Genomic DNA, 27,464 nt, shown 5'->3' with positions numbered 1-27,464 from the left:
CATTAGGTTGGAAGCCATATGACCTTAGAAAAGCCAACCGGAAGTGACCTTGTATAAACCGTAAGTAGCTATTTTTTGTACTTTTGTACTATATAGAACCATATATATTTGGAATCAGTGTCAGGTAAACTATCAAATAATACCGGAAGTGACATTTTTCAAACCGAAAGTAACAAATTATCTTGCTTATGCCTAGAAGCCCTATATTTTTTTGAACCAGCGTACAATAAGCTATAATTAGACGCTGGAAATAACATTTTAAACCGAACTTTAATATTTTTGTATCAAAATAGATCTTTTCGGGTGGAAAAATCTTCAATTGTTCTCTAAACAATTGATTTTTAATTTTTATTGATTACTTTTCCCCAATTCTACCTTTTCTAATATACTACTAACCAGACTAATGCCTCTTTCACTCTAAATAAATTTGGTGGTTGATCTGTCTCAGTACAAGCTATGCCAATACACCAGTGTCCATGTGTGATTCTCACAAAATCAGATTAAATTCGGTACTCATACCACTTACTTCATGCAGGTTCCACCTAATATTGACTTGATATATTTCAGTAGTGTCACCTATATTTTACCATTTTACCGGAAAATCAAAAACAAACTTTATAAAGCATGTTTACCCTACCAACAATCAATGATAACAATAAAGGATAATAAAAGAAGATTAAATAAACAGCTTCAATATTTTTTTAAATAAAAAGACATGCCAAGGTATTTTCATAAAAGTCAGATTTAAATAAAATAATGTTTGCAAAATGTGCCAAATTAGGTCTAGCGAAAATGGCAAATGTCGTTTCGGAGATGTAATCCTCCTCTTAGACAGGCTATACCATTTAAAAATCAACCTATCGCAAAAAATCAATGATAGCTACAGAGTCTATCAAAATTTTTTAGGCAACTAAATATACTCGTTGTAGGTTCACACTATATACATATTCCAACCTATCAAGACCCTCATGCGTTATCAAGGTTGTTCAGCATCGCCTAGTTGTAATATAAAATTATCTTTAAGCCAAACAACAACGAGGCAACCCAACTATTATTTACCTTATGTTATCTATTTTTGTTAATTTAAAGATAAAAAAACTTTCAGAAAGATGTATTATATTCTGCGATGAGGCTAGTTATAGATATCATGCTTACAAAGTTGTACACAAAACGCGCGTTTCTGCCCCAAAAAACACCATCAGTGACTCTGGAATCAAAAGTTGAAATGGCCAAATAAAGTACGAAGTTGAAGAACATTGAAAAATATGTATCTAATATGATATTTGTTACAGCAATTTGAAACATGTTTTCCCCCCAAATAACAATGTTTTGGTTTTTTCAGGCAGAATAATCCTCCTACCAAAGAACGACGTTCAAAAAGCACTAACGAAAGCTATACATAAAACTGTTTGAAATTATCACTACATTTATATTTCGTCGATGCTTCTAACGTGTGTGAAAAAAGCAATTTGACCACATACCCAGATACTTCACATCGATCTATCATTTACTCTATATATCTAAATCAGTAAAAGGTGTAGACTTTTGACCAACAGCTACCGGGCATTATCGGTTAGCATTCACATAAAAGACAATGTATGGCTTGTATAACAATAAGTCATTATAAACCATGTACAAACAAATGCGACAAAAAAAGCATAGAATAGTTTATCTCAACATTTTTTTTGTTTGTTATATACATTCTCGTTTGAATTAATGATATGTATGATCGCATTATCACTTTGACACGCATTGTTTGATTTCGTTTTTTGAGTGTGATGGAAATTGTTAAATTTTGAATTGATGTTATTAATGATTAATAACATTGACAGTACTTATTTTTCAGCACAAGATGGGCATTTTGACAACAAATGTCTCTTCGGTGATGCTCGAGAGCTTTATAAACCAAACAGGACAAAAAATAATATCCGAAGTTGGTCAAGGGATCAGAGCTTTCCTAGAGGGAGATATATTCTTTAATTTATTAGCTTCTGAATGGTTATATAACACGAATTCCGTTTCTAATGCATTGTTTATATGCTTTGTTGTATAATTTTATACTATATTTATATATGTAAATACACAGTCGATACAATTAAATGGAAATTTTGAGTTAACTTTTGATATGAATGATATAAGATAGAATGAACAATGTATTCTATTTAAATATGAATTTGAAAACTTGTGATACTGATATATCTTACCGAAATACGTTAATTTATTTAAAAGTTTAAAAAGAATGTGTTATCTGATACACATTGTATAGATAACTGAAAGCAGTCTTAATACACCATTACATTAAAATAAACACGAGCTGAAACTTTTTTTAAACCCGACATCACACTGTCCTCTTTGTATTCAAAATATTGATGTGTCACAAAATATCTGTAGTTTAAATTTTAATATCTCAGGCTAACTCGTATACCAGAAATACTTCACTGCATCAACCAACACTGACCATATCTATAAACATGATACAAGTATAACATGTATGATGTGGCATCATCTGGGGATTGTTTACTCAGACTGATCATAATATTCATGATCATTTACTTTTCTATAGCTGCATCGAAAATCATAAATTTGATAACTAAAGATTGATTGTATAAAACAAATGACAGAAACATTGTTACACAATGACCATGATGAATACAAAATATTTTCCGCATAAATTTAGAATGCCAGCATTTCCTCCCTATATTCATAATATTTATCCGACACTAAAATCAGTAGTTAAGGATATTTGTATAACATTTTTTTACCGCATCATCCAACACTAACATGACTGATTTCATTTGTACTTTATAATGATATGTATGAGAAGTTCTCTTTTGGGCATAGTATACTGTTAGTATATTCTGTTGGTTGATTGATTTTGTTGGTAGCTAAACGTCCATGGGGCAAAGATTTCATTCATGTTCAGAACAAGTATATTTTTCGGACGTCCCAGACATCATTCGACATTTATATTGCAAGATGGTTAATCACAACAAAACTCCTTATATATCCGGACATGGTACAATTTTCGTTTGAACATTTTGTCATAAACAATATAGGAAATCCAAGGCAAACAAGGTGAATTACGAAGAAAATTGATGTATGCATAAAGTTATACTTAAGAAGAGACTGTAAAATTATTAAACTCTAATATTGGTTCACTTTCATTTGCAGATGACCTTCGAATTATGTCTGAAAGTAAGGAAGACCTACGGGAAGGTTCATGATTATACAACACCTCATATATATTTGCACACTGTACACAAAACACTTTCGTTTCTTGTATGATAGCTGCATGTATATTTGTTCCTCACAAGCGTTAAATTTTATAGCCATTATTTAATGTTTATAAGATATGGAATGAAAAAAAAAGAAATTTTTATTGTGTATAATATCTATACAGTGTCTAACGAGTATAGTAATTGGCTATACCGGGAAAAAAGAACAATGAGATTATTGTGTACATCATAAAAGCTCAGGTCTAAATTGAAAAGTCTTAAACACGGTAATCTGTCATAAGCAGACCTGTCCACAGGTCTGGTCTGGGAAGACCTGTTCTCAGGTCTGGTCTGGAGCAGACTTGTCAATAGGTCTGCAGCAGTCCTAAAAAAGTAGACCTATGTCTGGTTTAGCAACAACGAAGTTAGTTGCTTGTCTGCTTAAAATTTCTCAAGTTAACTTGGAAAGCAGTCAAGCAGTCTGCTCCAAGTTAACTTTTGTACAGGACAGCACCCATATGAATATCAACGCCTAAATAATGTCTGCAAAGTCATCACAGTTTGGTTTTTAGCTTGTGTGAGAGCTGTAGACAGACATGTATTTTATTGTGTTATTTGGTCTATTGGGGAAAGTTGTCTCATTGGTAATCATACCACATTTTTTTACATATACTAGTAGTAGGAGCTGCCTATTGTATTTATTGTTCATTTGCTCTCGTCCTGAAAATGTATGGACTATTTGCCATTGGTCGTTAAACAACAAATTAATCAATCAAAATAAATATTTGTATCGTGGGTGTATAGTGTTCTTGTTGTTATACCAAAGTTGTATCTTTTTGTTATTGTCATTTTGTGTCAACAATAAATTACGTCCATTTCTTATAACATGTATCGCGACCTTGTTAAATGGGGACCAAAATGGGTAGAAAAGGTCAATGCATTCAATTAAAATATGTAATCATACTGGTTGAATTTCGTAAGTTATTTTAGCGTGACCAATACGGCACATAGAAGTAACACACTGATCTTTCCTGCATATAAATCTGTTTAAAAGTGTTAATATTTCTAAATAATTTCATGCAATTTCTTGTCGTTCCTTTTCCTCAAAATATTTTGCCATATATTTAAAACAAATTCTCTTATATTGTATTGTTATCAGTATATGATATTTCACATTTAGATATTAGGTTGTCCAGGGCATACTTTGCTTCCTTATCTACAACTGTGTTTCCAAAAAAGCCCTTATCAATGAGATTGAAAAAAAAATAACCCGACAGGAAATGCCTTTAGCTTTACAAGGTAATGTAGACCAAACTTAAAACGTCTATGAGAGAGCGAATGCTCATCGGCCTTAACATTTAATCTCTCAACTGGCGAAGTTTTAAAGGCAACAAGACTCAGACGAAGCCTTGGGTTATATACAGCATCGATATTTTCTATATACGACTTCCTTGCGGAGATACAATTTAGTTTCAATTTTTGATATTTTTCTATAGATGATGTTCTCTCACTAAATAATTCAAAATTTGGTGACTATGTTGAACGCATCTATCCCATCGAACTAGAGATAAAGGATACAACAGCTACAGTTAAGTCTGCCTCATATCTTGACTTTCATCTAGAAATTGACAATGAGGGTCGGTTAAAAACAAAACTTTACGACAAAAGAGATGATTTCAGCTTCCCAATTGTGAACTTTCCATTTCTATGTAGCAACACTCCATCAGCACCTGCATTCGGAGTATATATTTCCCAATTGATACGATATTCCCGGGAATGTATTTCCTATCATCATTTCCTTGATAGAGGGTTGTTGCTCACAAGCGAGCTATTATTCCAGGAGTTTCAAATGGTGAAGTTGAAATCATACCTTCGTATATTTTACGGACGCCATCACGAGTTGATTGACTGTTAAGGAATATCCGTTTCACAGATGCTATCAGATATGTTCCTTATGTCGTAACTACAATCCCGTTCCCTTTTCACGAATGTGACCTACCGAATTAGACTATTTACTGGGCTTGTAATAACATGAGCAACACGACGGAAGCCACATGTAGAGCAGGATCTGCTCACCCTTCCGGAGCACCTGAGATCACCCCCAGTTTTTGGTGGGGTTCGTGTTGCTTAGTCTTTAGTTTTTTATGTTGTGTCTTGTGGACTATTATTTGTCTGTTTGTCTTTTTCTTTTTTAGCCATGGCGTTGTGAGTTTATTTTCGATCTATCAGTGTCAATGTGAACTTATATGAATGACTGAATAGTTTACTAGAGTTCAACCAATAAAATACAATTAACTCTTTTAAGTACGATATTACATAACAGCCAGCCAAATAGGCTTACGATTACTGGCAAATTAAAACGCAATTTATATTTGAAAACAAAATAAAAAAAGTTATGGACAAATGGCTAAGGCAAACGCAGCAGTGGAAATATCATTATTAGAGAAATTCTCTTCGTATATATAAAGTTCACTATGCATTTGTTGCTGTTTGATAATTTAAGGTAATTTCTAGAAAGTTCATGTATCTGGAGATACTGCGATCAACAGTTGATTTCTCAAATCAGAGTAACAATCGCAGTTTTATATATATCATGGATAGGTTAATAGGATAGTTCATGCTAGTAGTTGTAATATTTCGGAGAGCTAAGTAGATTTTCGTTTTTACATTTAAAATTGATATCCCCCAAATAGTTATAAAAACTATTGATGAATGAACGACCGAATCACACACAATAATGCAATACTCAATTCTTTTTGTTGAACATTTATTTGTATAAAGTTTTGTATCATGTGAATATTAACTCTTTTAATGGTATTATCTACTAAGATAAAAATATTTTTCATTGTATATCTACATGCATAAAAGCGGGATATATACATCTATATAATATTTCGATATTTACAGTCAGTTTGGTTCTATTTCATCACAATAAGCTAAAAGCATCGTTGATGTATGGTTGGCCTGGAAGTCAATAAGTCAACCATATTTGATTCTGTATATTTTGCAACCTTTAATTAAACATTTTGTAGAGTAGGTATGCGGATGTGTTCGGCATGATTCATTCTTTCATTCATTGAAAATAAACGAAACAATATTCTGATACAGATAATACTTCATTATACTTCATGTACATTGTGCATAATAATCTTTTTACCATTGTACGTGCTTGCCTGTCTATCTTTATTCATTAGGAATATATAACCGTCGCAAGTCTTAGGAGGTCATATCGATTGATATACATATGACGTCTAGTTTGAAATTATGATGCATTTTAAGAAATCCATGTATTGTATATCTTTTTTCACTTTGATATCGGCTTAGGTATGTAACTTAAATACTTGAGTATTTGGGTCAATTCGAAGAACGTATACTTCAGTTCTTATGCCACTTAAAATATTTATTAATATAGAACTATCCTTTATATAAATTATTTCAAAATCATTTTATATTTTAAAAAGCATTGATTTTTTGTTGTTGCTTTTTTTGAGAAAAAACATTTCTACTTAATAAGGAGACAAAAGCGAGCAAAGTCTTTCATATATAAAAGAAGTCTATAGCATGATGTACACTTGCTTAAACTATAAATGAAAGAAAACCAATAAATGTTGAATAATTCGTAACATCTTGCTTAATTGTAAAATAACGTTAATCATAACGATCTGATATCATTAATAATTAGAGAAATAACTGAAGAATAATAAAAGTGACGCCACCTAAATTCGATCTTGATCTGTGTTTTGAGGTAGTAAGCATTGTGAAATTGTGAATATGTTTCATAACATTGGGTTGAGGCAAAATTAAAGTAGAGAACGGAAACCAATTGTGGGACGTTCGAACGGAAGGATGGACAGACGGACAGACAATTGTAACACATAATGCCGCCTCCGGTGAAAGCAAGGGCATTAAAATATACATAGCAGACAATTTTTGATTTAAAAAACAGAAAACTAGAAGCACAGTTAACAACACATGTGTTAAGTTTTATTTATTAATTTAAGAAGACATTGAATAGAAAAGTACTTGCATTTTATTTCAAATAAGGGATAACCATTAATCATCATTGTATTAACTTTAAAAAAGCTGTATTCAGGTTAATTTTTTTATAGCATAATATATCAGTTTCTATGTATCACTCTCACTTTTTTATGTTATCTTAACTATTTAAAATTCTCTTGGTAGCGTGTTCGTCACGAGTGCGGGAGGTCGTGGGTTCACATCCAGCCGGTTGAATCTAAACGACTGTAAAATTGAATAAGAATAATATATCCTGGTAGGGTGACATGGCATCCTGTAAAAAATAACAGCCTAAATTAAAACAAGGAGTGCAATTAAACAATAGTTGTGATTTGTATATCTTTGTTGAAGAAATAGTTTGTTTCATATCATATCACCAGTCTTTAAAAAAGTAATGGATCGTGCTTTTGTTTTTAATTTTAAATACAAATTACCTACGTGTACCCGTGATCTAAAAATATAAATGGTATTATTAAGTGTTAACGGGACTACTACTTAACATTGTCATGTGAGTGATTTACGTTTAAAAATAGCTCTCAAAAGTTTAAGTTAAAAAATATTTTTTTGAATTTATGGTTAAAAAAGGTTGATGGTAATTCCGATTGATAGTATTAATAGTAAAAATTAATATTTCAATGCATATGTTCAACATGCTTCCTTATCAAACTTGTTTGTTTAATATGAGTCAATGATACTTGTTTTGTCTTCCAATTCTTTCTTACATTTTTAATCTGTTTGATGAAATAGAAAAGGCTTTCGGCTAATTGGAATACGGGATGAACAAAAAAGCAGCATTTTCTTAAGATTTTGATTTTATTTCAAAAGAAAGTGAATGTACGAGTGTTTAATAGTAAAACTTAGGCGATCAAGAAAATAAAATATATTCAACTTGTTTTCAATTGGAAATATCATATGAACTTTGACAAGATGTTAAATATGCACATTAAATATTCGTACGTTAAACTACTACATGACTACATGACATGATTAAGTGTTATCAATATATATATATTATGTCAAGGCTAAAGTGCGTTTTTATTTTTAGTATTGGATATTTAAGATAGATTATGAAAATTCCTAGTTATAATTAGATTAATTGGGTAAATAAAGTATGTCAAGGATTGTGTCTATCATGTGTTAATGTTTGATATACTGATTTCAGTGAAGTGTAATGAAGATGATTCGAGCGTCTTATATATTGAAATTAAAGCCTGGTATCTTTGGTAAATTTTTACAAAAAGTGTTGATATGAAAATAAATCACGGTCATTTTCTGTAATGTAAGAGGTTACAAAAAATTGAATTATTAATTACACTAAGGTTGTTTATCCTAAATCACAGATTGTCCAAGAAGTATTAAACAAAACGTTTTTTTTTCTAATTTGTGTTTTTCAGTTGTCTGCAACTTTGTAACGATTTGGACATTAAGTCGTGCTTATCAATGACGATATAGCTTATGTTCGATTGTACATTACTATGTGAAAGAAACGAGGTGTGTGTCGTCAAAAACAATGACATCATGACTGCAAAGCAAAAAATATAAAGTTGTTTTATATACAAAAAAATAAGAAAATACCTCTTCGATGATTACAATATGTCAGATGGCTCCTCAATCCCTATTATAATGTTATTTTTTGTATCAATATGAACTTACTCCTAAAAAATACTGTAAAAAAATGTTCGTGCATGGTATTTGTTTAAGATAATTATGTAAAGTGTAAGTTATTTCGTATCAATTTAGCAAACCAATCAATGAAAAAAAGGTTAAGATATTATACATAAAAGGTCATGAATTAGGATGTCCTGTCTTTTTAGTGATGGAAATTTTAAAGATCTATTTTTAACTGTTGATTATAAATTGGAAAAACCATTGACGGTAATCATCAGTGATGCTGGTATACATGTATTCAATTATCTAGCAAATGTAAGTTATCAAAATAAGTAAATTTAAAATTTGAAAAACAATAAAATGAATAAAATTGTACCTGTATCACAACTTTACAAAATAACCGTTTACATAAGTGTTTAAACTACACACGATGCAAATAAAGATACTGTTATTTATGAATCTAGGTTCCCGAGTATCCATATCACTTCAAACAACAAGCTTAAGGATTACACTTGAAAGACAGCTTATACTTATTGACTAACCTGATGTGCAGAAGTTGTCGTTTGTTGATTTGGTTCATAAGTGTTTCTCGTTTTTTATATAGACTGGACCGTTAGTTTTCCTGTTTGAATTGATTTACACTAGTCATTTTTGTGGCTCTTTTAGCTTACTGTTCGGTGTGAGCCAAGGCTCCGTGTTGATGGCCGTACTTTGACCTTTAATGGTTTACTTTTTACACGTTGTGACTTGGACTGAGATATGTCTCATTGGCACTCATACCACATCTTTATATATATATATATATATATATATATGTATGTTTCACATACAGTCTTGATGAAACGGCATTGACAGAAACATAAATGCGTAAGCCGCTTTAATAAGACGCTTTTTATACTTTTTGTAAACTATTGGATACCTAATCTGATTTGCAGTAGCTTAAATTATAGTTCTCATTATTGAAAATCTAATTGGGGGAGTCTTCTTTGTTATGAAAAAAGGAACAACTTTGTATGCATCAATATTAACACGTTTTTATCTTAATGCAGCTATTAATAAAACAAATGAAATAACATGAATGAAAGACATACTTTTTTTTTATATTACAAAACTCTTTCCAAATATTTCTACACATTCATGTTGTTCAAAAATAATATAAAAAAAAGAAAGTGAAAAACCAAGCAAGTCTTTGACAAAGTCATTACGACACTTGTGAAGTATTTTGTAGGTGATATGAACGTCGTTCCTCCACCAGACTAAGATTTTCATAGCTTAAACGTCTTCCATCGAGACGTTATTTTACAATGTTCATTTCGAACCTACAATAGAATAAAAAAAATGCCATATTACTCAATCAAGTAATAAGGGCTACATCAAATGTGGCACACAACAGAATGAGATGATATTTTTATAGTTTGCACTCACTTTATAAATGCTACATCAAATGTGGCATAACTGATTAAATGTTGTCTGTTGATTTCTTTACTGCAGAAGAAGATATTAAATACGAATCAATCAATACGACATTCATTCTCTGCGAAGTTGGTCTACCGGGATAAAAATCGGAACATTAGAATTCCACCATGTGGTGCATGTTGCAGTGAGACAGACGTGAACATTCACATGTTCCCTTAAAGACTTGTTGCAGATAGTGTAATTCCTGAGGCATTGGATGTAACAACCTCAACCGAACGTATGGTCCGTGTATTTATTTACCCCACAAAATCATACAGACTCACCTCTTTATGGGGTTCTCTACCGGATGTAAAAAAACATTGATGACCAAATCATATAACCTTGTAAATGTTTGGATTCAACGCAGCGCAAAATGACCAATATGTATTGAACTGAAAGCCAACAAAGAAAACGGCTTATAATTTTGTACAAAGAATACTTAAGATCGAATAATAAGTTGAACGAACCATCACGACAGTATAACAGTAATGTAATCCTTAAATTATAACGGGTATAACAGCAAACACTGACATATTTCAAGGCCTACTGATTTTTGGAAAATGAAATAATTAGTGCTGCATTTAAAGTTCGGAAAAAAACGTTGGTTTTTCAATTAACAGACCTTATAATCATGAGCAGGTTAGTGTGATGGACATCTATAGTTGTTACTTCTGTGCCAGTTTGCTCTCTGGTAGAGAGTTGTCTCATTGTCAATTATACCACATCTTCTTATTTTTATATTTCCCAAAAGGTTTTTTTTTCAATTGAATCGTCATATTCGATTGATATATTTAAGTTATACCTGTAAAAGTCTCGACTATTAAAATTAATCGCGAAAAAGAAAAAAAAATAAATGAATTGGTTTTTGACTTTTTGGTCATAGTAGAAATTTGAACAGTGTATGTCTAACATGGAACAAATGAAACAGAAATTATTATGGGCGGCTTCCAATGGAAAAATAAAACGAATTTTACGACATCCAAATAGACACAACTTGAATCGGGACACAGTTGTAATCGTGTTGATCAAACTACCAAAAACCTTGTTGTCTTAAACTAGATAACTACCCAGTTAAACGATAACTGTTAACTTTGGGACTTATTTTAAATACTCACAATAGATTTGCCAGTCTGATATGGCTCTTGTATTTTTTAAGTCCTGCAAGAACAAAATCTAAATGCAATTGCCTATTATGTAGTTCAATTTTACCACACAAATATTGGAAGAAAAACAAACAGCCAGTTTAGATTAACGTTTCAGTCTAAACCAGGCTGTTGGTTTTGTCTTTTGAATTGTGTCTAATTTTGTCATCCCAAGCCTTTTATTACTTAGTAAACGATATGGGTTTTGTTTGTTCTTATTAAAGGCCATATGATGACATCCAGTTGCGTACATCGTTGTCTTTTTGACCTTGGTGGATAGTTGACTCAACATCACTCATGCTACATCCCCTTATCTTTTAAAAATCATTGTTTGCAACGTTTTTAATGATATTTTTTCAGTATATCGCGTTTAACATAACCATTTAAATGTCATCATCACATGACAAATCAGAAAAGTGATTGCATTTTACCACTCGCTTCTAGGGTATAATTGAACGCATTGAAGGTGTCAGTTAAGCTCTGCGTCTGTTAAGGTTTACAGTACACATAATTATTTGAACAGAATTAACAATAGATTGATTGATTGTTGGTTGTTCAACGTCTACTGGCAAACATTTCATTCATATTCAGGATGAGATCAAATTAACAATAAATACAATTTATTCCCGTAATAGAGGCCTTTGCAGAAATATTAGCAAAATATGCATTATTATAAGCAATGCATGATTTGCCTTTGGTTCTGTTATTTCTATTGTTTAATCTAAAACATTAATATTTGATTTTTTCTTTCAAATAAAATATATCGCTCATACGTTGACTCCACATTTCGACGTTCCAGAAAATTAAATGAATGTGGACAATTTTATTATTCAAAAACCAAAATGATTTTAACATGAGTTTTGTTATATGCACCTGTTGTAAACGCTTTTGTTATATCATAACAACATTTTAGAGGACAAATTTGAAATATCTTGCCTAATTGATTTACATATTGACACGTCGATATGTTTTAATATTTTGCTTCTGGTACAAATAACTGTTCAAACAGGAAAAAATGAACTGAACTGCAAAATATTTACATGCACTGATTTACACGAATCCGTGCATACCTCAAGACTTTTCTAGCGGAAATATGAAATCTAAAAAGCAAATGATATTGTCGTGAGAAAACTAAAATTTAACTTAAAAATGTATTTTCCCGGCGAGTATAAAGTTTTAAGTAAAGACCCGCTTTTTATTATTATTTTTTTAAGATTAAGTGTATCCTTTTGCGTGTTGCGTTTTAGGTGTTGATTGGCAACCAAGTCTTCTTTCAGAAACTTTAAAAAAAAAATTTAAGTTACGCAAATACCCATTTACCTTTTTTCTGGAACATGCTTTCCATTGTTTTTTGATAAATTGTTTGGTTCTTAAGTGTAATGGTAAATATGATAAAAAAAAGGAAGGTAAAACAAAACGTGGTTTTCTTTCATAAAGAATAAATTAAATACATTAATAATAATTTGTGTGATGCTCATACAGGGTAAAGGTCATCACTATCGTCGTGTGACGAATATAGGATTTACTATTGTCGATAAATCCAACAAGAAATAAGCAATAATTAAAAACAAATTGTTATATAAAAATATGTATTAAGTGTTAATGAAAATTACTCATTCATGTTATTTCATAAAACTGTTGCTTGTCTTACATTGAATATGGTTAGTACGCGCTTCGAAATAAAATAAAATATTTGAATTGATTGATTAATTGGTGATTGCTTTACGCCGCACCAGCACAACAAGGCTATATCGCAGCGAGAGCTATTTTAAATATTATAACAAGATGTGTATTTTCTTCATACAAACATACATAAAGTCTTTCAATTTACTTAAACTATAGTTTAAAGCGAAAATACTTATTTACAAATAACAATTTACATAATTAAAACTTAAAAACATTATAAACTAATACAACAAATTCATATTTTAGAATGTTTTGAAATTTCTTTTATAAAAGAAACCATTGTTTCAACAGCAATATCATTAAATAAATCATACATATTTTTAACATTAAAATGTTGTTTTTTCTTCTTCCGGATATTGGGAAAGTTCATACACTCAATCAAAATATGTTTTAGTGTGTACTTGCAATCGCAGGGTACACATACTGGTTGATTTTGTTTTGTTTTTATATACTAATGTATTATTCTAGCATGACCACTACGGCATCTACACATTACACACTGATCTTCCTGCTTATAAATGTGTTCAGGAATTTGCACAAAGTTGGTTTAATTTCATGCAGTATATTGTCGTTCTTTTCACTCCAGGCATTTTTTCCACATATTTAGAACCTATTCTCTTTATTAAATTTTATATGTTGGTGTTTGTTTTACGCCGCATTAGCGCATTCTACGATATAAAAGTGTAGAACGGCATGTTTCAATTACCTCTGATAGTAAGTGTGACCTTGTTAACAGCAAGAGTGTTTTGTGAAGCCTGGAACATCGTTACAATGCAAACAGCTTTTGTATGTTTTGGAGCTGCTTACACATTCACATTCCATTTTATTTATGACAATGTTTTATTTTCATATAGAGTACAGGATTGTACCTCGGTTATCATTTCGTGTTATCCTTTGTTTCACTTATGGTATGCATGACTTACTTCGGATGCAGAATACAAAGTCAAATTGTCCATGTTTGTCGGATATACATGGACTATGAGTAGTTGGATATCTTTTGATTGTACAATTTTGTTTAAATTTAGCGTTTCAAAGATAGAGGTCACCACCTATTTCCTCTATAAAGTCGGCAATGAAAAAACTTACTCTAACAAACTGTAGACGTAACCGAATGAAACGAGTATATACAGGTATTCTTCCGACCGGCAGTAAAACCCTTGCCAAAGTGGGACAATCGTTTGGCTGTGCGGGATGTATCAAGTACGCAGCCACGTCCGGTCAGAACGTTAAATCCGATGCCTCGCGAAGATAGAGTGTCACGTTCTCTGCACGTTACGAACCCTTGTAACAACTCTTTGAGGAGTCCGTAGTTGGCCTGTTACAAGGTTAAGTTTCTGTCCCTATCCATTATACTCTCATTTTCCGGTGGCAGTCCAAATTTTCCAGACCTGCAACCCATTAGACCTCTATTATCGGACGTATTTTTCTCGCTCGAAAATGAATGAAAAATTTGCCACTGGACGTTAAGCAACCAACAATCAATCAATCATAACTTCCACTACTGACCAATGTGCGATCACTATTACTTTTTTATAACATTAACGGTACAAATATGTCTGCACCAGAGGCGCATTTTGACACTAAATGTCTCTTAAGTGATGCTCGGGATCAAAATATTTGAAAATCCAACGATTATTAATATCGTCTTTGACATTGTTCAATGCTCTGATTTTTTTTTCATGCTTCCCTGTTCAAATAGTTTTTAAAAAAGTATAAACAATAAAATTAAATGAAAGATTAGTGTTTGCTTTACGCCGCCTCAGCACAAAACGGCTATACCGTGGCGAGAGCTTATTCAAATATGTTAACAAACTGTAAGGTTTTTTTTAAGATCAGACAAAAGGTCCTTCAACAGTTAAAAGTCAGATTTTCTGGATTTTATTTCAGCATAATCATGATAACGTTAGATTGACGCCATTTTGATCGGTTTTGTTGAATTATGTATTAAAATTCATTTTTAATAGCCCATTTTTCAAATCTACTAACTAAAGGCAGAAAAAAAACCTCCATCGTCATTATTCGTCTGAATGTTTTATCATTCACATAATTGTTTAAAATGTGTCAATGCTTAATTACAGGACTTTATAAAGTAATTAAAAAATTGAAAAATAACCAATTGTTTAAAAAAGAAAATGCCCTTTGAAAAAAAAATGATTGTGCTTAGTTTTCAATATTTGAATTGTCAAATATGCTTCTTCCCAGGTGATACAGCATAGTACCAGTCTCAAAAAAGGTAAGGGTTGGTAATTTAGTTAAAGAAAAAATATGTGAAAAATTACCTAGGTATACCCATTCACACTAAATGATACCATTCACATTTTTAGGTCAAGGTAAGGTTACCTAACATTGTCATGTCAGTGATCGGATATTTACGTTTAAAAATAGCTTACTAAATGTATGTTATAATAGTTTATGTAATTGATCTTTAAAAACAATCGATGGAATTTCCTATTTATAGTATTGACATTAACAAAAATAGTTCAAGGTCTATCTATCGTTTTACGTGTTATAATTAACCAATTATCGCAGTTTTGCAAAATTGCATATTCATAAACTTAATTTTATACCTTTTTGGGAAAATATTAAAAGTAAAATAACAAAAATACCAAACTCCAAGGACAACTCAAAACGAAAAGTTCCTTGTAAAATTGATTAAACCGTTAATTTTTCAGCTTTCAACTATCGCTCTGTTTTATCATTGTCCTATAATCTTTTCATTGTTTATGTTGAATGTTTTTAGGTGTAATACCACCAAATCATAGTATGTCACATCCGGTTGCATACGAAAATAGGTCGAAAAAAAATATTCCCTTGATTTTGACAGTTGTAGGTAATTGATCCTACATTTCATTGCAGTAAAACATTTCTGGGTCATAAACATATATCTTGGGTATTTCAAAGCACCATTATTTTTTTATTTGGGGTTTCTATTGAATATTTTGGAAAGTTGAGGTTACATGGTTACTAAAGCTTGTACACAGGTTAAAAAAGGGGGAAAATTTGATTGGTTAACTTCCAGTGATGGTTATTGTCTTATATGCAATGAAATGTTATGTGAAATTTTTTCTATAGTACTGGACAGGATAAAACTTTACTCATGCCAAGTATTTCTTTATTTGAAACAAAGATAAATTCAGCACAATTTTTTGAAAAGTGCAAATTTAACAAAGACTAATAGGGGAAAATCAATGGTGGTATTACACCTAATATGGGAAGCTGTACATGCACCTTTGACCTTGTGAGTACTCTCATGTGTTAAAATTTCTTGCTATTTAAGTGAAATATTACAAACAATGGAATATTCTGAGTGGATTGAGTCTCCAAAACACACTTTATGAGAAAATTTCCTTGAAATAGGACTTTACCCTGAATATTAGTTGACAGAACAAGCCATACTTAGAGTTTTGGGGAGCTTTTTCTCCTTATTTCTTATATTCTGCTATACTAGAAAATTTTTCCTAAGAAATACTTTAAAAACTATATAGTTTTAAGTAAATGAAATTATTTTTAAAGCAGTAACAACAAATTATTCACCAAAAGAGAAGCTTTTTATGTCCCTCTCTGGAACGCGGCGTAAATTTAAGTTTTACGTAAGGACTTATTGAAACCTCCTTGGAGACAGTAAACTTTTATACGGATAGTTCATTCAGCTTGAATACTTCAATTAATCATTTATTATAACATTTCTATCATAAATGAGTGAAAGTTACCCCAAAAATTTTATTTATTGGCCTAAAAAGTAGAAATTTTGAGGAAATGAGTTGTTTAAATGGACCATAAGAGACCTTATAAGGAAGACAAAGAGGTCCATTAGTAGTATTTATCATCCTAAAGTCATCCTTTGTATCATATTCAACTGTTTGTAGGCAGATGAGATAAATATTTGATCAGTTATTGGTCCACACTATATTCTATCATGATGCGGCTTGGTTTGGATTTTTCGAAGAAATTTTGCTCGAAACACTGCAGATGTCGTCTTACATTATACTAGATTTTTCTCAAACTATTGAACTGATTATGACAAAACTTGACAGGAATGCTTGAAATAACCAGTATTACAAAGGAAAAAAGTCACATTCAGTTTATTTAACAAAAAAGTCTTCTTTAGGTGTAATACCACCAAATCATAGTATGTCACATCCGGTTGCATACGAAAATAGGTCGAAAAAAAATATTCCCTTGATTTTGACAGTTGTAGGTAATTGATCCTACATTTCATTGCAGTAAAACATTTCTGGGTCATAAACATATATCTTGGGTATTTCAAAGCACCATTATTTTTTTATTTGGGGTTTCTATTGAATATTTTGGAAAGTTGAGGTTACATGGTTACTAAAGCTTGTACACAGGTTAAAAAAGGGGGAAAATTTGATTGGTTAACTTCCAGTGATGGTTATTTTCTTATATGCAATGAAATGTTATGTGAAATTTTTTCTATAGTACTGGACAGGATAAAACTTTACTCATGCCAAGTATTTCTTTATTTGAAACAAAGATAAATTCAGCACAATTTTTTGAAAAGTGCAAATTTAACAAAGACTAATAGGGGAAAATCAATGGTGGTATTACACCAGTAAGTGATCCTTTTTTATGTAATATGTAACATTTCTGAACTGATGGCTGTTCAGAACTTGACATGTTAAATGTTCATTGTTCATTGTGCGTTGTATATGTTCCTGGACATGTTTTCTTCGTTTTAGTTATGCTAGTTCTTTTACTATATTAAACATTTTTTTCTTATTCGAACTGTAATACTATTAATATTAATATCGAGGAAATTAAAAAAAACAAATATATATACATGCATATGGATTTCCTAGCTAAGCTAATGTTTCATGTGTATTTCCAGATTTAAAGCTGAGTCCTCTTTTGTTGTTCGCTCTCTGTTTTATTGGCCTAAAATTACTTGTATCTATCGCAGGGTTAAACAAGGTTTTGTTCCCGTTACAATACAATGACTTGATGACTTCAAAGCAAACAAAAATAAACAATTTAGAAACTAAAAATTGAGAAACAAAACCACGTTGAAAATCCGAGGACGCTCTGGACATACCAGAAAGCTGAACAATTCATAAAAAAAATTATTTTCATTTCCGTATATGCATGAACTTAAACTGGAAAAATTACATATAAAAAATGTTCATGTTTGGTATTTGTTTTTAATATACATGAAGATTATGGGTTAATAACGTATCATTTTAGCAACAACAAATCGTATAAACCTTTCGAAGGTTAATATATTTAGTACATGTTCGTTCATTGATAAGGTCGTCGTTTATTTTTTGTTTAGTAATTTTCAATATCTTTAAGTAAGGATAACATTTGAAAACACCTGCTGACGTTTAACAAATGCAAATAACAACACTAAGTTACTTAAAATGTTGATTAACAAAAAAACTCAATGAGCCCGAATATCCATAATATCACAAACAAACCATTAAACAAAACAGCTGAATATTAGTCGATTGCACATGTTTTTTTTAAATTGTACCTGAATCCCGATTAAAGTTACACGATGACAAGGTCGAGTCCACATTTGTGACCTCTATTTATATATTTGTATATTTTATTGTTAATTCATTGAAAAGTCTTATCACATACCTGTAATTTACTTGCATATTGAATACTTCACCTGATTTGAAGAAGCCTTTAGGTCTCTCAATATTTGATAACCAAATTGGGGTAGTCATCATTTTGCATGACAAAACAGAATATGTTCGTATGTATCAGTAAAACAACAATTGTGCTAATGCAGCTCTACAACAAACAACACATACTTTTCTTATACAAAAAACTTTGCCAACTGTTTCAAAAAATTTTAATTAAGTGTATTTTACAACAATGTAAGCTGTTGCAGTAAAATGAAACGAAACATGTTGAAAAATAAAAACACTCCCCATGATACCTATCCTTTGTTTTCCTTCACAGTTTAATTGATCTTGATCTTTATTGAATTCCTTCTGATAATGACTTTCACCCTTATGTTTACTAAATTGATTTACTTTTGTTTGTCAATTACATTTTTTTTTAAGAAGAAAGGCTAGCAACACGAACAACCGAAAACGGAACTGTGGTATATTAAATATAGTAAATACATGTTGTTCCATCTAACTTCGGGGCCTTTTTACTATGTGATTCCTACCTTAGATCTCTTTTGATATTTCTAAACCAGTCTTGCTACATGTATATTGCTATAGAAACTATTTACTGTGTTTAGTACAATATTGTTGCCAAGCACCATATGATATAAACATAAGGAGATGATTGTCAATGAGACAACTATCCATCGAAGTTCAAATGAAGTGGATGTAAACAATTATAGGCAAACGTACAGCCTTCAACAAAGAGAAAAAGCTATACCGTATGGTCGGCTATGAAAGACTATATATAAATATAACATATTTTCATTCGCTTTTGCTTGCTTGACACTTGTTCATCATTTGTAGTTTAAAATGTGTCGGACTTATCTTTCTTAATTCATGTGCCAATTTGTTTACTATGACTTAACAACGGCCAATAGGATAAAATGAGAAAAGTTAGGTAAATGTAAAATATTAGAATTAAAGAGGCAAACACTGAGCACTGATATTAATGATACATTGTTTTATTCAGTAAAACAAGCCGTTGAAAGAATAATATAACCTTGTGTAATTTTGAATTTAAAAACTGTTAGTACTAAGATGCAATATTTTGAGTTATACAAAATACAATTTATAAATAACCAGTCATAAAAAGCGATACACTGAAATATCTAAAGTCCGAATGATGACATAGGCGAAAGAAAATTATTATAAACATAGAAATCGAAAAACCAAGCAAGTCCTTGACAAAGTCAATACGACACTTGTGAAACGTGGAGGTATTTAGTCGATGATTTAAACGTCGTTCCTCCACCAGACGAAGATTTTCATGGTTTTAAAGTCCTACATCGAGACTTTATTCAACTATGTCCATATTTAACCTAAAATAGAATAAGATGACAATTTTGAAATAAAATATTAAGTTTGCACTCAAATTAATAAAGGCTTCGTCAAATGAAGCACTAATGATGAATTGTTATTTGTTGGTTTCTTAACGTTCAATTAGAAGATATTCTATATATATTCAGGTCGGGATTACGATTCAATCAATACAGTTGGTATTGTCTGCGATGACGCGACATGATGAAGGCTAGAGTATTAGAGTACCATCGGACAAGTGGTGTTTGTTGTACTGATACAATTTAACATGTCCCTTAAATAGTTTTTTGCAAAGCGCATGGCACTCGTAGCTCTTACATGAGGCTTCGGATTTTATAACCCCATAGCTTATGGTCCATGCATCAAACAGTCTTACCAGTATATAATGGGTGTTACTACCGGAATGGAAAAACCATGGTGACCATATTAATATACCAGTATAAATGTTTGAAGCCAACGCAGGACAAACTGAAACAAACTTTAGCTAAATCTCATGTTTCAATGCGATTGTATAAATATAGATTCTTACCTTGGTACCAGTTGATTATCGGATTTATCCAATCGAGATAGTCAAATTATCGTATTTTAAAGTCCGAGCCTTGGCGAGAACTTTAAAATTGATAATTCAACTATCGAGTAATGGGTTCGGAAAGGGTTAAATTGCCACAGAATTAGAGAAATAAACATATACCATATGTATCAATGAACTAAAAAAACAACAGAGGATAAAAGCAAATATTTTAAAAGGATACTACATTTAGAAAATGAAATTAATATTTATTCAAGTACAAATGTTGTCGTTCTATTCATACCCGGCATTCGCGTTAATGCTTTTTCAATAAAATATTATTCGCAAAAAAGTCAATGACGAATGATTTGTTTACTTATACATGTAAGAAAGATCTAAAACTTGTATTTCAAAAGATGGAAAAAATAAATTGGACCATTTTTGGAATTTGTATATGTGAAAACATTAAATGATTTTCACGATTTGCAATTAGACCAACATTGAATCGGGGTAAAGTAGATCTGATTACTGGAAACATCGTTGCTTTTTCTGGTTTGTCTTATAATTGATACCTTCTCAATCAAATGAGTGCCATACTTTGGGATTAATATTTAAATACTTACAATAGGTCTGCTAGTATGTGATAACTATTGTATTCTGTAAGACCTTCAAGAAGAAATGTTAGTTCAATTATCGATTTTTACAATTAATTTTACCAAACGAATCTTGCATATTGAGTGCTAATAGTTAGGTTGATTGTTAAAACATCCCCAGAATTGATTTTCTCTTTGGATTATTTCTCATTTTGTCATCCCGTGTCTACCATTCCTTATTTCTATACGATATGTGTTTTCCCCCTGTTTTCTATGAGGCCTTATGAGACATGATATGGCTTTATTGTTCTCATTTTGTATTTGATGGAAAGCTGTCTCATCATACACAAGCAACATTAACAATGAATTATTGCAGTATCTTAAAGTCACGTTTAAGAATATTATTTCAACATGTTAAAAGTTATCATCTTGTGACGTTCAGAAAAACGATTGATTGATTGGTGTTTGCTTTATGGTCACAAAAAGGCTATATCGCGGCGAGAGCTTATTCTAATATTTTTACAATTTACAGTATAGTTTTAAAATCAGACAATCCTTCAATAAACTAAAATTCAAGTCTAAAGCAAATTCTTTATTTACAAATAAAAATCCAACACAAGATAACGTGAGAAAAATTAACATCAGTTTAAATTTATACAACATTTTTATATTTTATAATATATTCCAACTTCCTTCAAGAATGAAGCAATATTTGTAATTGAAACACTATTAAATAAATCATACATATTGTTGACATTAAAATGCTTCCTACGAATATCAGCAAAGTCAATACAATTAATTAAAACATGTTTAATAGTATACTTGCAGTTGCAAGGTATACATTGTTGTTCATCTTCATTTTTAAGAAGATACTCGTGTGTTATTCTAGTATGACCAATACGACATCTAGAAATAACACACTGATCTTTTCTGGACATAAAATTATTGAAAGGTTTACCTAAATTAGGTTTAATTTCATGTAATTTATTATTATCTTTTTTACTCCATTCATTTTTCAAAATATTAAAAACATATTCTCTAATATTCGATCTAAAATCGGTATATGGTATATCACAGTTAGATAAAGGTCATCCAGGGCATTTTTTGCCTCCTGGTCTACAACCGTGTTTCCATGGATTCCAACATGACTCGGTACCCGTAGAAAAATTATTTCTTTATGAAGAATTTTCAAATTCCTCATTACAGATAAGATCTTGAGAATTATCGGGTTTATAATTTTAGTATGTTGTATAGCTTGTAAGCATGAAAGTGAATCAGAACAGATTATAAAATTCGATTTGTCTGAAGTAGCAATAAATTGTAAAGCCAAAGTTATTGCCTGTGCTTCAGCAGTAAATATGGATGCGTCAGATGACAAACGGAGAGTCGCAGCTCTGTCATCAAGGATAGCAGCAGATGCAACTCGGTTACCATCCTTCGATCCATCTGTATAAACAGTTGAAAACTCTGAATAATTAGCCTTAATTTCAGCAAAATGTTGTTGAATTAATAGATGGTTTGTTTCATTTTTTTTGTATTTACGGAGATCAAAAATTATTTTAGGTTTGGGAAGTTTCCAGGGAGGACATTTGCAAGTTTCAACTTGTGCGACAGATTTCAAAGCAAAAGTGGTTAAATGTGGTTTTAAACAAATTCCTAATGGAGGAATTTTATTTTCATGTTATGCAAATACATCTTCGTAAATTGGATTAAAACACAGTCGTAGGCAGGATTTTCTGGATATGCTTTTAGCTTGACAGCGTATTGAAGTCCAAGCTTTCAGCGTCGGTTGGAGAGTAAATGCTCATCAGCCTCTACATACAGACTCTCAGCTGGTGAGGTTTTAAAGGCGCCAAGACACAGACGCAAACCCTTGTGATGAACAGCATCGAGAATCTGTATGTAGGACTTCCTTGCAGAGCCATACATTTTGATATGGGGTAGAAAGGTTAACTTTTTATCGAAAATTAATCCAAAAAATTTGGTTTCGTCAACCATTTTAATTGGGTTTCCGTACAAAGTGAGTTCTGGGTCAAGATGCAATTTCCTTTTGGTACAAAAATGCACCCCAACCGTTTTTGAAGTAGAAAATTTGAAGCCATTTTCCGAGGACAATTTTTCAATTCTTCCAAGACATAATTGTAATTGTCGTTCTATGTAATTCAATTTGCCTCTGTAACATATTAAAAAATCATCAACGTACAATGAACCTTCAATATTACTTTTCAAAACTTCAAAAAGGCTGTTAATTTTAAGACTAAATAATGTAACAGATAAAATACTCCCCTGAGGGACACCCATCTCTTGATCATACCGATCAGACATGGTTGAATTTACTCTAACATTAAATTGTCTGTTAGACAGAAAATTCGAAATAAAATTTCGCATATTGCCTTTCAACCCCATTGCGGACAAATGATTCGAATCGAACAAGATGATCAAGAGTACTGCGACCTTGTCGGAATCCACACTGGATATTGTGGATATTGGCTAAAAGCCCATTTGATTCCAGGAACCAAACAAGGCGATCATTGACCATCCGTTCTAGTGTTTTACAGACACAACTGGTAAGAGCAATTGGTCGATAATTAATAGGACCCGTGTGATCTTTACTTGGTTTTGGAATAGGCACGACGGTTGCAAGCTTCCAGAGTGATGGTAAATAACTAGATTCCCAGATGTTATTCATGAGCTGCAAAAGAGCTTCCAGCGAGGAATCTGGCAAGTGTTTTAAGAGTTGGTAGTGAATATTATCAGGCCCACAAGCTGTATCATGGGCTTTTGACAGAGATGTTTTAATTTCTTTTAGAGAAAAGAGTTTATTATAATTTTCACCATTTTTTTATTTTAAGTTCAACTTTATTTTTTCTTTCTGTTTTTTTACTTTTTTAAAATCTTCCCTGTAGTTGTTAGAAGAAGAAGATTTCGCAAAATTTTCACCAAGCTTGTTGGCAATATCCTTTTCAGATGTTAATAAATCATTGCCATCTTTTAAATGTTTTACTGTGGCTTTAGAATTTTTACCTTTTATCTTTTGTATCATGTTCCATACTTTTGTCATCGGAGTGCGAGATGTTATCCCCGAAACAAATTTTTTCCAAGACGTCCGTCGTGCTTGCCTGCAAGTCCGCCGTGCCTTGACGCAAAAAATACGGAAATTACTTAAGTTTTCCGTCGTAGGATGTTGATTGAACCGTCTTTCAGATTTTTTACGGTCACCTATGGCTTGATCACATGCGTCATCAAACCATGGTTTGCTGGGATGTTTTAGATTTGCCGAGGTCTTAGGGATTATTCTGTCTGCAATTGAAGTTAAAACTGTGTTAAAAGTTAAAATTGGATCTTGTACAGTCTCAAACATCTTTGACTGAAGTTCCGCTTGACAGAGATTCTCAAACAAGGGCCAGTCCGCCTTGTCCAATTTCCAGCGAGGTACTCTCTGTTGAGCAGAAGTGAAAAGATGTTCAAGTACTATCACTTCCACATAGATCATCATGAACACGCCATGAATAATCCAGAAGAAGAGAGGGATCGCAAATAGTGATATCAATAGCAGAATAAGACCCGTTTCCAGGGTGAAGATAAGTATTAGATCCATCATTAAAAATGCATAATCCTTCTTGAGAGACAAAGTCTTCAATAATTTTACCTTTGGCATTATGAGACTTGCTTCCCCACAACGGATTGTGGGCACTGAAGTCTCCCATAAGTATAAAAGGTGAAAGTAATTCATCAGTGAGGTTTTTGAGTTTAGCTTTATCTATATTTGAATTGGGCGGAATATACATAGAACATAATGTAATTGTTTTATCTAATGATAAACGAATTGCAACTGCCTGCAGATCTGTGGTGAGTTGGACTGTGCAATGAATGACGTTGTCCTTCACAAAAATGGTTGATCCGCCTGCAGCACGTTTGTCTACTTTAGAAAATGTGCTATATATGTTGTATCCTTTTAAAGATACATTGTCACTTTCTTTTAGATGAGTTTCTTGAAGACAAAATGCAATAGGTAAAAAAAACTGAACTAGAAGCGTTAACTCGAGAAGATTTAATTTAAGACCTCGGCAATTACATTGAATAATATTTGTCATTTTTTATTAACAAAAGGACGAATGCTATCGAGTTTGCCAGCATTCTTATTTCGCTCACCCTGAGATTGTGATATTTCTATTTCTGATTCGTCGTTACGTGTTGAAAATATGTTGTGTGAGGAGAGTCGTTGATCTCCTGGACCACACGCATGTGGTGTTACTCCGCCTCGACCCCTACCCCGCGACCTCGTATCAGAAGACTTCTGAGAGGATGGATGTGCTGGCTTCTTTGGGACGTTCTTCTGTTCTGGAGAACGAAGAGGAGACGGGGCTTTAGTAGACTTTGTACAGGATGCAGATAAACTAGTAGAGGTTTTATTAGATGCAGATGTAGGAAGACTATTTACGACGGATGTCAGAAAAAAGAACAATTGTAATTCTTGGCACTCGCTTCTACGGTATATCTGGATGAATTAACATCGTTACATGTAGTTATTGATAAATTGCCATGTGCTCTGCATGAGGTCTCAATGCGGTGTCAAGTAAGGAAAGGAGAGTAATTTAGAAAAAATAAGAAAAAAATAGAAATGGACCAACAAATTAAAGAATAGAGACTAACAGGGAGATAATATATTTAAACAGTTGTGCTCATTTGCAATTGGTGTTTGATAATTGGACATTCTAGAAACTAAAGGACGGTGCGAAATTTAATTGTTCGTACACCAACATGACAATAACATGACGCTAAGGGATATACACTTATGTGTAGAAGGCCAATATAACATCATCACAACAAATCGTAGTGCACTTTTGAAACGATTGAAATAGATGCAATAGATACGCATGCACTTATTTACGCTAATCCTTTTCACGACTGTCTCGATTTCTAGCATACATACAAAATCTGAGATGCGTTAATATCTTCGCCTAAAAATGGAAATTTTCTTTACTCAGCTAGGTATGCCAAACGAATTATTGGCGTATTCAAATTCTCTAATTTTTGTTATTGAAAATTTGTTTTAATCATAATTCAAGACTGTTAAATGTTAAGTGTGTTTTGTATTTGTGGCAAACACGACCTCCTCTAGCTTGATGCTGACCCTTTTTTTTTTGTATTTTTCTGGTTGGACGTTGGTTTTGTTTTTGTTTTTTTTATAAAAGATAACTTTGAAAGTTCTTATTAGAGAATACTTAATAAGGATATTCAAAATAATGTTTTGCTGTTTTAGGACAAAAAAGCATTTAGTTTCAAAAAGAAATTATAAGCTGTTAGTTATTGAACATATTATATTATGTTAAAACTCTTAAACAATTGTTTTTACAGAGAAAGAAATTTGTACCCACTTCCTTCCCCAAAGACAGTCTAGCCACAAATAATCGGTGCCTTATACGAAAATATATTTAATCTCTAAAAAAACATTCATTGTAAATTTACTCTGTATTTTGATAAGGAAGACACGTTATATAAGAAAAAAACCATATAGTTTATAAATAGAACATAGAATTAAGACTTACCTGTAATTTGTGAAGTATACATATTTGTAAAAACGATGTATATCGTAAGGAAACACGACAATTAATGCATACTTACTGTGATTGCATCCTTTAATTACATCGTATCGATCAAATTTTAAATTCTATTTTTAACTTGGGAATTTTCATTTTAATAGGTGATGAATCAAAACCAATGTTACGTAATTGATAATAAGCGTGTGGGATGTACATACAGGATAAAGGCCATTAGCTATCGTCTAGTGACTACTTGGCAGTAATAATGATCGATAAATTTATTCGACATGCTAGGTAAACACTGTATTGATATAATTCAGGATTTAAAACTGCTTGCCAAGACGGTGATGTAGAAATATACGAGTCGCACATCACTTATGATAAACGAAAATAGATGCAAAAAAGTCATTAGTGAAAAACATATCAAAGAAAACTTGAGACAACATAGTACACTGTTAAAAACAATTTAGATGATTCGTTGGTCTAATTTTTATTCCTTTGTTTATAAATTATACTAATACTAATTCAACCTTGCGGCAAAATGCCATCTTGGCTTTGTCAAAACCTGTTTATATATTATTATAAAACACGAAGTACGAAAGAGAAAATATCCTCATTATTTTTTCTCGTTTATACTGTAGCAATCATATATTAGTTGTCATACCTTTTAACAATGTTTAATAAAAAAAAGTGCATAAAACGTAAAATGACATTAAATTTTCTTTGTTAATCAATCAA

At 31.7% G+C, this 27,464-nt stretch overlaps 1 long non-coding RNA gene across 1 annotated transcript; it reads right to left on the bottom strand.

Moving 5' to 3' along the window:
• Positions 1 to 19,706: 19,706 nt before the first annotated feature.
• Positions 19,707 to 26,810, bottom strand: LOC127732843 (uncharacterized). The gene is made up of 3 exons (XR_007996453.1): positions 26,733 to 26,810; positions 21,214 to 21,256; positions 19,707 to 20,084 (listed from the first exon to the last, which is right to left on the bottom strand). It is a non-coding gene; the product is annotated as an uncharacterized LOC127732843 (long non-coding RNA).
• Between the last annotated feature and the right edge of the window lie 654 nt (positions 26,811 to 27,464).

The sequence above is a fragment of the Mytilus californianus genome, unplaced genomic scaffold, assembly GCF_021869535.1.
Source record: "Mytilus californianus isolate M0D057914Y unplaced genomic scaffold, xbMytCali1.0.p SCAF_29, whole genome shotgun sequence".
Lineage (NCBI taxonomy): Eukaryota > Metazoa > Mollusca > Bivalvia > Mytilida > Mytilidae > Mytilus > Mytilus californianus.
This window is presented reverse-complemented; position numbering and strand designations above follow the sequence as displayed.